Source organism: Loxodonta africana, chromosome 1 (genome assembly GCF_030014295.1).
Source record: "Loxodonta africana isolate mLoxAfr1 chromosome 1, mLoxAfr1.hap2, whole genome shotgun sequence".
Classification (NCBI taxonomy): Eukaryota; Metazoa; Chordata; class Mammalia; order Proboscidea; family Elephantidae; genus Loxodonta; species Loxodonta africana.
The window spans coordinates 81,441,004-81,455,616 of record NC_087342.1 but is presented as its reverse complement, the minus strand read 5'-3'; the positions used below and the strand labels follow the sequence as shown (position 1 = coordinate 81,455,616).

General features: G+C 40.4%; 1 non-coding gene across 1 annotated transcript; it reads left to right on the top strand.

Moving 5' to 3' along the window:
• Window positions 1-12,312: 12,312 nt before the first annotated feature.
• On the top strand, window positions 12,313-12,385 carry TRNAF-GAA (transfer RNA phenylalanine (anticodon GAA)). The gene has a single exon. It is a non-coding gene; the product is annotated as a tRNA-Phe (tRNA).
• Window positions 12,386-14,613: the final 2,228 nt, after the last annotated feature.

Genomic DNA, 14,613 nt, shown 5'->3' with positions numbered 1-14,613 from the left:
TCTAGGCTAGCAGTCAAATGCAAATGCGCCCCTTGGCTTCCTGCAAAGAGGAACGCACTACCTTGGAGTCCATACAGATTCATAGCTGTAACCTTTATAGAGGTAGACTGCCAAATTCTTCCCCTGCAAAGCCCAGTGGTGGGTGCCAGCTGAATATCTTTTGGTTAAGAGCTGAGCGCTTAACCACTGTGCAACCAGGATTCCCCATAAAGATTGAAGCCTAGGAAACCCTATTGAGCAGGTCTCTTCTGTTTACACGTGGGATCTCTATGAGTGGAAATCAACCTAGATGGCAACGGGAATACAACATCCAGCACCAAAAGGGAATTTCTTACCTTCCCCCATTCCAGTTTCGTGTTTTCCTTCTATTTCCCACAATGAGAGCCCTGGTTTCCAACAACCTCAATGTATGTCCTCATTTACTCAAGCCGAAATCTTACAGGAAGTAATGTCAGAATTGCTACACCCATAACACCCATAGCACTATTTAAAAAACAAAAACAAAACTCAACTACGTAGAGTTTAATATTTGTTTGTGGTTCTTTTTGTCTTACAATGAGGGTAAAGCATTGTGTAAAACATTTTCCTGAATTAGTTCTCTCTTTTTTCTCCAATGTGGATAAGTTTTTTTCCTGGAATACGTTAGATTTAATTGTTTCCATTCTTATTCATATTTAGAGCGTTCTCATACACACACTTGACTTAGTTTTATTTATTTGCCTGTGTGAAATATTAATATGTTTCCAATAGTCAAAAGAATACAGAAAGTTACATTCAGACAAGTTACAAAAGAATGTTATATCCCGGGACTCAGTCAGGTGATGGAATGAGTGGAAGCAAGTTCCGGGCAGTCTGGTGGAAGACCACTGATCAGGAACAATGCCTTTCTTTCCAGCACTAAGGTGTCCTTCTCTTGGTGTATTCGTGTCTGAGAGAGTGCAGTGTAGGGAGTTTGGAAACAGCGAAATTGAACATAAGGTAATTTTGTCTCGACAACAGTCCTTCAAGACTAGGAGAACAGCTATGATGATTCCTCCGAAATGGCTTTTTACTGGGGTATAGCTCAGTGGAAGAGCGCACGCTTAGCAAGCACGAGGCTCTCGGTTCCATCCCCAGTCTCTCCAATTTTCTTTCCTCTCAAAGCGCATTCATAGATCTTCTTAGTCTCAGAAACTTAATTCTTTCTTAATCTGACTTGTTTTGGCCTTGGTGTTTCTTTCTTAATTGACTTGTGGGACACTGGTGTTCACGTACAGTTACTTGATATCATTCTTATTCATACATTCTCTCCAAGCACTCTCATTACTCACCAGTACATGGGCCACCAGCTGCATGTCCCAAAGACTAAGCAGACTGTTTAAGACAATGTGGGGAAAAGTTGAGCACCAAGAGGCTAGAAAATCTGAAAGAAGAAAAACCTGCTCCAATGCTTGGGAAACATCATTGTTCCTTCTTTGGGATGGACAACACAATTCTGAAATAATGTTAGGTGAAGAAGAATTCATTCCTGCAAAAGAGGAGAGCCATTTTCTCATCTCATTTTGTCCTCTGAGATGTTCTAAGACATTGAGAAGTAGATGTTCAACCTAGATATGCGCTGGGGATGCAAAGACTCACCACCGTGTCTTGCTTACCTCTCATTCACAGTCATGGATATGGAGCAGAAAGAAGCCATCAAAGTGCATAGCAACTTCTTTGTCTACCTGACCTGAATGAACCCAGTGTCTGAGTGTGGTTGGGAGAGTCCCATCTTTGAAGATGCTGTGAAAGGAGAAACGGAGTATAACCCCTAAGCACTCAAGAGTCAAAAGAGGAGAGAATATTCACAGTAACCCAAAGACCTTGGGTAAGGTCTGCATCGTTTCAGGACAGTTGCCACATCCTTATTGAATGGTTCTAGTTTCCCTGTAAATATTTTCCATTATTGAACTGAGAATAAAAATAACCTTGATGAATCAATGTGAATTTGATCATGTAATCTAGAACACGAACTAAAAGGTTTTTTGTATTTTGACCTAAACCAGCAGAAAATCCAGTAGAGAGATCTTGTAGAGGAAGACCTTGTAAAGGAAGGCTTGAAGGTGAGAAAAGGCCATTTTATCCATAGGAAAGAGGGGATTGATTATGATAGAGGAGGTGAAAATCCTAGAGACTGGAGATCCTTCATAATGCATCATCACCTTTTCTCTTCTTTCTAAAAGCTGCAACTATCCTCCTCCGACCATTCTATCACAGGCCATCCCTAAGCCAAATTTGAGGTCACCTACTTGACTTGCAAAGGACTCATGTATATTACCTTCGCAATGTACGTGGATTAAGTGGATTTTGAGTTATAACAACCTTATCCATTGGGCTTCCCAAAATGATGGATTTGAACTGCTGACCTTTGGTTAGCAGCCAACTCTTAACCTCTGACACTAGGGTCCATACCTATGCTAAAGAAAAACAAAGTTGCCTTTGAATCTACTCCGACTTATAGGGATCCTATAGGATAGAGTAGAACTGCCCCATAAAGTTTCAATGGATCGACTAATGTTTCAAACTGCTGACCTTCTGGTTAGCAGCCTGAATGCTTAACCACTGCACCACCAGGGCAGGACTGAGGAAAAGGTGGCTGAGTATGCAGTTATTATTGGTTGTACAGAGTCTCTGACTTGCTGTGGTTCAGTCCCCCTCTTTAGACTCCTTCTGAGCTAAGAGCAGTATGTTAAGTGTAGAGGAGCCAGATACAATTTTTTAGGAAAATGTTCATTTTCAGTAGATTTCATCTAAGTGTAGAAATACGTGGAACTAACAAAGAGGGATTTGATTTTTTTACTCTTTGCATTTCAAGGAAAATCTAGCAGATTTCCCCAGTCACAGTGGTGATTAATCTCAAAGCTGTTGGCTCATCATGATATTACTCTCAACACTGCTCCTGCCACATCCATGCACAGACATTGGGAAACCTCTGTTGGAGCGATTTCCTCATTCATTCCAGAGGCCAATTCTGAAAGATGAGCTGTCACCGAATGGAGTATGTTTATTAATTTTCCATCCTCCTCTTTATTTTTAGTCACGCCTTGGCCTGTTTTCACGCCACAACACTCTTGCACATACACTAGGTATCTTCTGGCTTCTCAGTCTTCCTAACCTTGTTTCCCAAATGTACATTAGAGTTACAAATGAATAATACTAATTTTACTTTCCTGTTTAGCTGATGGAGTCCCCGGATTTTGCAGATGGTTAACAAGTTGGTCTGATAACCAAAACGCTGGAGATTGGAGTCCACCCAGAGGACATGGGAAGAAGAACGGCTGTGCCATCTATATCTGAAGAAAATCAGCCTTTGATACTCCTATGGAGGACAATTGTACTCTGATATACATAGGGTCACCATTTATCAGAATTGGTTGAGAAAAGCAACTTTTTTTTTAAAGCTTATAATGGAAAACTATAAATATAGAAAGCAGGCTTTATTAAGATTAACATGTTAAAGTAACAAATTATAAAAATAAATGATAAGGAGCCAGGGCCAAGATGGCAGAGTAGTCAGACGCTTCAGGTGATTCCTTTTACAACAAAGACACAAAAAAACAAGTTAAATAATTATGTATATGACAACGTAGGAGCCCTGAATATCAAAGGCCAAGTTGGAAAATGGACTCAGCTGCATGGGGATGGAGAGGTGGTTCAGAAGCTGCGAAGAGTTGCCAGAGCTGAATTGCCAGAAACCCTCAGGCACCATTCCCTGGAGGGGCACTGCGGGGCTGGAAGTAGCGTTCCCGAGGTGGTTTCCTCAAGGAGAGACAGCAAGCTGCACAACCCACTCACACGTCCAGAACCAGAGAAGAACGGTGCTCTGGGCAAGAGCTAAGTACTTGGGTATATTTTACAGTGCCCTCAGCCCGCAAGCCGACTTCAGTGGCTGTCCTTTTCCCTGAGCCCGAGGTAAGGCCTGTTGTGTGTTCTGAGTCATTCTCCCAGCCTTGCAGAAGGAATAAATTCACAATTGGGGGAAATGATTATCTGCCAGCTCCACTAAGCTGGGGAGCTCAGGACAAAAGGGGCTCCTGTCCAGGCACAAATGGTCCACGGACTTTGAATACCTTTCACCCCTGCAAGGACCTGTGTGGGCCCATTTCAGGAGAATAGGCCCTTGTTGGCAGACTGCAACTATTTCAGCTGTGTGGTGGAGAGTTGGGTGTTTGATGTTTGACACTACTTTGCCTATTATACAGGGTCCTCACCTACACACATCCAGGGCCAAAGGACTGGAGGCTCCACCCAGGTCACCTGGCCACCCACAACAGTGGTCCAAGGATAAGTGGTACGTCCCAGTCCTTAAAAAAAAACCATTGTGGGCCCATGGTCCACCTGCAGAGCCCACCCACCTGTGCACTGTTGGGAACAGCAATGAGCTTTCCTCACAGATATTGAGGGACTGTTGTCAGCCCCCTGCCTTGTTCAGAGTGTGACCCCCTGCTGCAACCAGATACATAAGACAAAGTCTCGTCATTCTAGCTTCTAAGGAGCATTCTGTTTGTAATTCTACCAAGACATATTTGTTCATTCTTCTCTCAGTCTCTGGTATATTCAATATTCTTCACCAAAAGCATAATTCAAAGGCGTAAATTCGTTTTTGGTCTTCCCAATTCACCGTCCAGCTTATGCATGCATATGAGATAATTGAAAATACCATGCCTTGGGTCAGGCACACCTTAGTCCTCACAGTGACAGCTTTGCTTTTTAACACTTTAAAGAGGTCTTGTGAGGAGATTTGCCCAATGCAATATGTTCTTTGATTTCTTGACTGTTGCTTCCATGGGTGTTAATCATGCCTCTAAGTGAAATGAAATCCTTGACAACTTCAATCATTTCTCCGTTTATTATGATGTTGCCATTGGTCCAGTTGTGAGGACTTTTGCTTTCTTTATGTTGAGGTGTAATTCATACTGGAGGATGTAGTCTTTGATCTTTATAAGTAAGTGCTTCAAGTCCTCCTCATTTTCAGCAAGAAAAGTTGTGTCATCTGCAGATCACAATTTCTAAATGACTCTTTCTGTGGTCCTGATGGTGCCTTCTTCTTTGAATTGTCCAGCTTCTCAGATTATTTGCTTAGCATACAGATTGAATAAGTATGGTGAAAGAATACAACCCTGACACATCATTTTTTCTGATTTGATACCACACAGTATTCCCTTGTTGTGTTCAACTGACTTCCTTTTTGTCTGTGTACAGGATCCTCAAGAGCACGAGTAAGTGTTCTGGAATTTCCATTCTTTGAAATGTTATCTGTAATTTGTTATGATCCACACAGTTGACTGCCTTTGCATAGCCAGTAAAACACAGATAAACACCTTTCTGGTATTCTCTGCGTTCAGCCAAGATCCATCTGACACCAGCAATGATATCTCTGGTTTCATGTTCTGTTCTGAATCTGGCTTGAATTTCTGGCAGTTCCTCATCAGTACACTGCTATAAGCACTTTTGAATTCTCTTCAGCAAATTTTGCTTGTGAGTGATATTAATGACACTGTTCGATAATTTCCACATTCTCTTGGGTCACTTTTCTTTGGAATGAGCACAAATATGGATCTTTTCTAGTCAGATGGCCAGGTAGCTGTCTTTCAAATTTTTTGGTGTAGATGATGACAGCACCTCCAGCACAGCATCCATTTGTTCAAACATCTCAACTGGTATTCCATCTATTCCTTGAGCCTTGTTTTTTGCCAATGACTTCGGTGCAGCTTGGACTTGTTCCTTCGGTACCATCATTTCTTGATCCTATGCTACCTCCTGCAATGGTTGAACATAGACCAATTCTCTTTGGCACAGTGATTCTGTGAATGCCTCCATCTACTTTTGATTCTTCCTACTTTGTTTATAATTTCCCCCATAGAATCCTACAACGTTGCAACTCATAACTTGAATTTTTTTTTTTTCTGGTTCCTTTAGCTTGAGAAATACCAAGTGTGTTCTTTCCTTTGGTTTTCTAACTCCAGGTGTTTGCATATTTCATTTTCATACTTTACTTTGTCTTCTCAAGCCTCCCTTCAAAATCTTCTTTTCAGCTCTTTGACTTCATTATTTCTTCCATTACCTTTAACTACTCAACTTTTAAGAGCAAGTTTCAGAGTCTCTTCTGATTCCATTTTCATCTTTTCTTTCTTTCCTGTCTTTAATGGCATTTTGTTTTCTTCATGTATGATGTCCTTGATGTCATCTGACAAGTCATCTAGTCTTCTTGAGTCACTAGTGTTCAATTCATGAAATCCCTTGAAATGGTCTCGAAATTCAGGAGGAATATACTCAAGTTCATGTTTGGCTCTGGTGGCCGTGTTTTAATTTTCCTCATCTTCTAGTTGAACTTGGAAAGGAGAAATTGATGGTCTGTTGTGTTGTCAGCTCCTGGTCTTGTTCTGACCCTTGATATTGAGCTTCTCCATCACAGTTTGCACAGATGCAGTTGATTTGATTCCTGTGTATTCCATCTGTTGTGGTCCATGTGTATAGTTGCCCTTTATGTTGTTGAAAAAAGGTATTTCCAATGAATCTCTCAGTGATCTTGAAAAATTCTATCATTTGATCTCCACTAATATTTAGATAAATTTGACTAGTTACTATCCACCAGGGTGGTATAGCTCAGTGGTAGAGTGCATACTTCGCATGTATGAGGCTGTGGGTTCCATCCCTGGCATCTCCACCCTTTTTCTCTCATTCAACACTACCTAAATCCAATCCCGAAGTTATACACATTTATTTCTCCTAATATTTTCATACTATTCCTGCACATATAGAAAGTAAAAGCATAACCCGGTAGATTGCCTTGAATTCTCTTCCATTCGTAGGCTGTGAGCCTCTACATCCACTTAGGTGACTGTGACAATGGAAGTAAGACCTTCAGAAAGGGGGGAAAAGAAGAACTGGATCTCAACAGAATCACTTCAAACACCAAAACAAAAGCATGCACGTTTACAGGCAGTTTACCTTGGCTCCCATTTGTATTACTATTAAGAGACAGAAAGAGAGAAAAAGAGGTGAGGAAGGACATTGCCAACAGTTTTCTTTAGTGTTTTGTGTTTTCCGGGTCAAAAGTCTGAGCAGAGGCAGAGGAGCCCATCTTATGCTCACCGATTTCTCTATGTGTGTTCTGTCTAAATATGAGAGATAGATGGCTGTAAGTTCCAAGTCTTTTTAGGTGAAGGAGTGGCTTGGATCCTGGACAAGGGAACGAAGACTGTAAGCAAATTAGAAGCCTTCCTAATATGCAAGGATAAAAAATAACTAGAATCAGCACATTCCCAATTGATACTCCATAATACCAGTTTTCCTATATTTTCTCACTCATTCCCTTTTCCTTCTTATTTCAATCTTTAAATAAAACATTTACTGGAAATCGCAGTTAACATCAAAAGGAGGTACACGTATGTGAAGACGCAGGGAAAGGTTTTTCTGTCAAAAAGGAAAATAGATACATGTAGTTTCCGACTTACATCGTATTTGAATTATAATGAACAATCTTACCACCTGTCCTTTTTTTTTTTGTACATCTTGTCATCAGTAATATCTCCTATGTACCTGTTATTTATGTTATCATTCTCATACCAACCCCGCAAAATAAATAAAGATCAAATTTTTCAAAATACTCCATCCTGTAGGGTCGCTATGAGTCAGAATTGACTTGAAGGCAGGGGGTTTGGTTTTGGTTTTTGGTTTGCTCTGCAAGCTGGTGAACGGGAATTGAGCTGTTTGGTGGCATGGTTATGATTATGTTGTAGGAAGAGCCCCCTGGTGGCTAGGAGCAGTATGGTTTTCTGGGGGCAAGGACTGGAAACTGAGAGTAGCTAGGGTGAGAGCTCTGAGGGCCTGGGCTGTTTGGTTATACAATTTATTTAGTAAACCTTATTGAGCACCTACTATGTGCCATGCCTTGTTTAGGCAATTGGAGTGTATATTCACATGGGTGAACAAAAAAAATAGTGGTAACATTTTTTTCCAGAGGGGTTGATTGATACGCAAATAAATCACAGCATTTGCTGTTTGTAATTATGACAAACAGTTTTTTTTTTTAATTGTCTTAAGTATTATATGTAAAAAAAAATTTCCATTTTAAGGTGTTTTACATGTACAATTTAGTGACACTGATCATGCTTATTATGTTGCTCAACCATCTATCCATTTTAAAATTTTCCCATCACCCTTTAACGAGAAGCTCAGTATCCCCTCTGCAGTGAGTCTTCCACCCACCCCGGTAACCACTGATAAACTTAGGTCTCTATACACTTGCCCGTTGTAGATATTTCGTATAAGTGAGGTCAGAATAATTCTCTCATGGCAAACTTTTGAGGAAACTCAAGAGGACAAGAAAAGCTTATTGTATTTACTTCTATTTTTCCTTACCATACTCTTTCTTCCTTCCCGATATTCCAAAATTCCATCCTTTATTATTTCCTTCATTTCTGGAAAACATACTTTAACCATTCTTTTAGGGTAGTTCTTCTGGTGGCAAACTCTCTTAACTTTCCTCTGACTGAGAATGTCTTGCTTTCTCCTTCATTCCAAAAGAATTTTTTGTTTTTTCTGGATTGACAATTCTTGTCTTTCAGCACTTGAAAAATGTGCCTCTTCATTCTGGCCTCCGTGGTTTTTGATGTGATATCCACTCTCATTCAAATTGTTTTTTTCCCAAAAAGTAAGGTGCCGTTTCTCTCACTCCTTTCAAGGTCTCTTTTTGTTTGCTTTGCTTTTAGAGTTCAGAAGTTTTGATTAGGTTTCCAATCACCAGCCTCACTGCCATTCAACTGACAGGTGCTTTTCCTCCAAAAACCACATAAAAACCCAAATCTCCAGGTCAGCAGACTATGGAGTTTCAGACTTAGGTATTCCAGTGTTTAGAAAAGGACTTCACAAGGCTGTCTCTTAGGGCTGGCAAATTCATCATGTAAACATTCCATGGGGCAAAAAGTAAACAGTGTTTCAATCAGTGTACAAGCAGAACTATACAAACCTCTTTCTGTGCTCAGTGAAAGGCATTACATATTTTCTAGCTCCCCAAATCCAAAATATCCCTGAATCCTGACTTTTTCTTTCTCCTTGCTCTCTCTGCTTTTTGTCATCCCTATCTTTTTCCTCTGAATTACTGAAAGCTTTGCATTTCTACCTAGAGTGGGACAAAGCAGACTGTGGCTAGGGAAAGTGCTATCGTTTCTTTTTCCATTATGATTCTCTTCATATTCCTGTAGAGCAAAGAGAGGGGAGAGAGGAGTGAAGAAGCAAAGCTTCTATCAGAAGTAACTACGGCAAAATGAAAGGCTTCAGCCTAAGAGAAATAATTAGATTAAAACAAAGATTGCCTAAACAGGGACTTGACCCCTGGACACTGAGATGGAAACTCCAATGCTATACCAACTGAGTTACACAGGCCCTTTTCTGTGTTTTTTTTGTGTGTGTGTGTGTGTGTGTGGGTGTTTTTTTCCGGAGCCTGTCTTTTTTGGTTAATTTATGGAAGTTCCAATCCACCAGCCACGGCTTGGAAATCCTATGGGGCCCTTCTACTCTGTCCTTTAGGTTCTCTATAAGTTGGAATTGATGACAACAGGTTTGCTTTTTTGGTTATATGTGACCAGTTGCTTTCATATTGAGTGTTTTCAAATAGCTTTTCTTGAATTCTCTTCATTGCTAAGAAGATTTTGTTTGAAAGAGACGTTGTCATCTCTCAGATCATTTCCTTTTTTCTCTCTTTGCCTTGTATCACTTTAGATTTTTGGAACCAGAATGGCTTCCCCTAGAAAAGCACTGCCAAGTTTCTGACCATACTGGTGACAGACTTCATTACTTGCCAAGTGTTGTGATTTTATCCCAGTTTCTCATTTCCCTATATGAAACTATTTTTCTGGAAGCAACACTCATGCTACTCTTTGTATCCCTCTGCACTGTCTTGTACATCATCCTTGCAGTCTTGGGAAGCAGAGGAGAAAGGAGTTGAAAGAGAGAATTTGAAGATGAAGGGAACATTCCATAAAGGTGGGTAAACAAGGCAGCCTGAGTTTAATCCTCTACATCTCTAGGTTTGCTTTTCTTCATGAAGCACTTCCCTATCATGTGTGAGCCACTTCTTCTTCTCATTTTTTTTCCCCCTCCTCCACCTGTTTCTTCTTCTTCTCTTCCCTCTTTCTGTCTTTATTCACTGTTTGCTGCCCACATCCAAGGAAAATGGATAATTATCTTGATGAAGAAATGTACCTTAGAACATACTACCTAGAATATGATCCAAGACAGTTCGTTCCTTTTGACCTACACTTGGAGAAAATAAGGTACAGGGAATCTGGGAACAAACAAAAGGGAAGATTTTTGGTGAGAAGAAAAGATTAACCTCTCTGGGAAGGAAAGACTAAGCCTGTCATGGAAAAAGAGTATTGTTTATTTCTGCAAATATCTCGGCAATTCTAAGAATGTTAGACTGTGAAAATTGAGAGAATTTGTAATTGCTTTTCTTTAGGAATTTATGTATTTCTCATCTCTCCTACCCTACGAATATATAAGACATCGATTGGGGATCTGCCAATTGGACCAGTGCTCCAGGGACCAATTTAGAGTCCATAGCCCTGGGTGGTGTAGTGGTTAAGTGTTATGGCTGCCAAACAAATGGTTAGCAGTTCAAATCCACCAGGCCTCCTTGGGAACTCTAGGGGGCAGTTCTACTCTGTCCTATAGGGTCGCTGTGGGTCACAATCAACGCGTCGGCGGTGGGTTTGGTTTTTGGTTTAACCCTGGGCCACCTGCATATCGGGTGATTCTTCTACTTGTTGGTAGAGAATCAAGTTGTTAAAGCCTATGTTATGAATGGATTATAATAAAATATTTTCCTGGCATTAAATGCAGGCATTTCCGACAAGGTGTACTATTGTTTAGGCTTCCAGACCTTTCTCCCTCAAGTAATGCCACCTTATTTTTAAGACAGGAAAGGTCTAAATATAGCATTTTTTTTTTATGGCTCCCCGCTTCCTCATGCTGTCATCTGCAAGCCTTTATTTCAGAGTTCAGTTCTTGGCTCATGTTTCTCTACCCAAATGCACCATTATTTTTTTTTAGAGGAGAGTGCCTTTCAAGAAATATGTCATTTCTTATAATCTCACAAATTATTAATTCTAAGTAATTGTGATCTTCACGGGTTTCAGCTGCTATTTGATTTCTGTTTTGAATGTGGTTGAAGTTTCTTCCTTTCGCAAAGTGAAAAGTTTGAAAACAAACCCAATGCTCCCTAACAACATTTTCACTTTTAGGTTTGGACTACTTCTTTAGTGTATTGCTCCAGTGGCCTGATGGACATCGCCTCTGATTCTGGATCAGAAGACTGAAAGTTTGAGTCCGTTCTTGGTGCCTTGTTTCTGGTTTGGCAAGCAGTAGAAGCCCCTTGAATTGACCTCCAATGGCCAGTGTTTATTTTAGGAAATGTAAGTAACTCAGATGTATCTGTGTATCCTTATCCTTCTCTCCCCTCTCTCTCCTCACACCCACCCATAGCCCTTTGGCTGCATGCATCTCCCTCACGAATCTGATGTGATATTAAGTGACCACCTTATGACTTTATATAAAGTTGTAAAGAGAAGGAACTGGAATTCTGTTGGCATATGTAAGAAATGTACTTACCAGTACTCTTGTGATTTTAATTCAGCTAGGTGTATGTGTGTGGTGTGGGGTGTTTTCTACAACATGGTGTTTGAAAACCCTTAGTGAAAGTCCTTTTATGATTAAGCAGAATAATCGCTCAGCAAACCATGCAACTCATCTGCTTTTTATAATTCCCAACATTTCCGTTCTTTTCTCTTTTCGAAAACACTTTTTGCGTATTCGTATGGAAATAAACACATTGTTTGATGGATTATGTTTCCCCATTTCTACTCCAGAATAAGAAGCCCTTCACACTAATGTGCTCAGTAACCCTCTGTTCCCCATTACAGTGTCACTAAGAAGAACACAGAAAAAGAAGGACTGAAAGAGGAGAGAAAGAACAGCCTCGATCATTTCTTTAGGAATTTCCTTAGTTTTCTGAGTAGTGTTTGGAGCGTGGGACAGCCTGAGGTTATCAAGCAGAGAAGCTTCTTCCTGTTTTACTTTCCATTCCTGGCACTCCTCCTCTACCAACCCATCCACAGTCTTCAAAAATTGGAAAACACTTTTCAGACGTGGATGGCAACAGACCTCACAGAATTTCAGGTTTGTGAGTAGATAATATTGCATGAGATTTACATTTACAAACGTACAAGTCCTGTAAACAATACTTTAAGGTATAACTAAACTGGCACCCCCGCGCCCCTCCCGCACACGGCAGCCGAAATAGCTCAGTTGGGAGAGCGTTAGACTGAAGATCTAAAGGTCCTTGGTTCAATCCCGGGTTTCGGCAGTTCTGTTGACCTCTGCATAACTATTATCATCCTTTTTTTTTTTTTTTTTAATAACAGTTGCATTCCAAGGCTTTAGGATTCTAATAAAAACTAACTGTAAATAAAGTTAAGCAAAAACTTGTACGGAAGGAGGGCGCAGCTCAGTGGTAGAACGCATGCTTTGTATGTAAGAGGTTTAGGGATGGATCCCCAGCACGTCCAGAGTTTTCCTCTTTTTAAACAGTGTTTAAAGTCATTCTTTCAGGAAAGAGCCCCCGGGTCGTCCACTAGTTGAGAACTGGGCTACCAACCAAAGGGCAACTGGCAGATTCTAGGAAACACTATGGAGCAGTTTTATCTTGTCCTATACTGTTCCTATGCGTCGGAATCCACTCAACAGCAACCGTTTTATTTAATTTTTCCCCTGAAGGAATACCGATGTAGTTCTCCTAATATTTTCCATATCATTCCTGCACACATACAAAGGAAAAACATAACCCGGTGGATTCCCTTGAGTGCTCTTCCATTCACAGGCTGTGAGCCTCTACATCCCCTAATTTGACTGTGACAACCCAAGGAAGACGTTAATAAAGAAAAGAAATGAAGAACCGGATCCCAACGGAATCGCTTGAAACACCAGACACAAAAGCCTGCACATTAACAGGTGGTTCACTTTGGCTCCCATTAGTACTATCATAAAGACAGAAAGGCAGAAAAAGGGATGGGGGAAGGGTCCCCCGGAAAGTTTTCTTTAGTTCACTGTGTTTTCTGGGACAAAGGATGGAGCAAAAGCAGAGAAGCCCCCTTAATGCCCACGGATTTCTGTACCGGTGCTCCGTCTAAAAATGAGAGATGGACGGCTGTAGGCCCTGAGTCTTTTTAGATGAGGGAGCAGCGTGGACTCTGGGCAAGGTAACGAAGACTGTCAGGGAATTAGAAGCTTTCCTAATACGAAAGGAGAAGAAATAACTAGAACTAACACATTCCCAATTGATATTCCATAATATGAATTTTCCTGTATTTCCTTACTCCATTTTCCTCCTTATTTTAAATCTTTAAATAAAACTGTTACTGGGAACCTCAGTTAACATCAAAAAGAGGTAGACACATGTGAAGAAGCAGGGAAAGATTTTTCTATGAAAACGGAAAATAGATACAGGTAGTTTCCGACTTAGGCCGTATTTGAGTTACGATGAACCACACTTAAGACCCTCATGTTTTTTTTGGCTGTACATCTTGTCGTTAGTAGTATGTTCTGCATACAGTCTTGGTTATGTTATCGTTCTCATGCCAAGCATGCAAAATAAATAAAGAACGAGTTTTTTAAAATATTGACAAAGAAGGCAACAATAAGGAAAACTAAAAAAAAAAAAAAAAAGATATTCGAGTAAACTGAGAATTGCCTTGGGACCCTGGCCTTAGTGGGGGACTACTACAAATAAAAGGTGAACGTGTCACAGGTATGCTGAATACTTCCTCTGTAAAGAACAGCAGCTGACTCTGTTCCTTCACAGTCAATCTTATCACATCTGCTTCGTATGACCAGTAAAGTTCCAGGAATTTCTAGTGCACTGCTGCTAACTTTCTAATGCCTTATGGATTGAAAAATGCCTGTATTTCGGTATGTATTTCTGTTGAGTCAGAGCATCTTTAGGAAGACACAGAATTTGATGTTTGCTCCCACCACTGCCTTCTGGCATGTCATTACTTCTCAATTTTCTTCCCCCTCAAAAATATCCATAGCAGATAGTCAGGAGAGAGACTGCTTGCTTTCCAAGTCTGATTGGCCTCAAGTTGGTCATGTTCCTGGGGTCAATTATTTATTTATTTTAGGAAGGATTTTATCAACAGAGGTAATGTGGTCATTTCATGTGTTATCTCCTTTTCCTGTTATCCACTTGTTCTCTCCAGGCACTTTAAGAACACGGTAGGAAAAATTGAAAGGAGAGTTTGGGGAGAGTAATACTGGCTTCATACAATGAACTAGGAAGTATTCCTTCCTCTTCTTTTTTCTGGAAACGATTGTGGATAGTCTCTGTTAACTCTTTCAATATTTGTTGGAATATTCTAATTAATCTTTCTGGGCCTGGTGATTCTTTTACTGGGTGGAGGTCTTTTCAAATTGCTCAATCATATATCCTTAATATAGTGCTATTCAAAATACATATTCATATTGAGCGAGTAGTGGCAGTTTGAGTTTCTTGATCAGTTGGTCCGTCTCAATTATGTTGTCAAAATCATCTGTGTA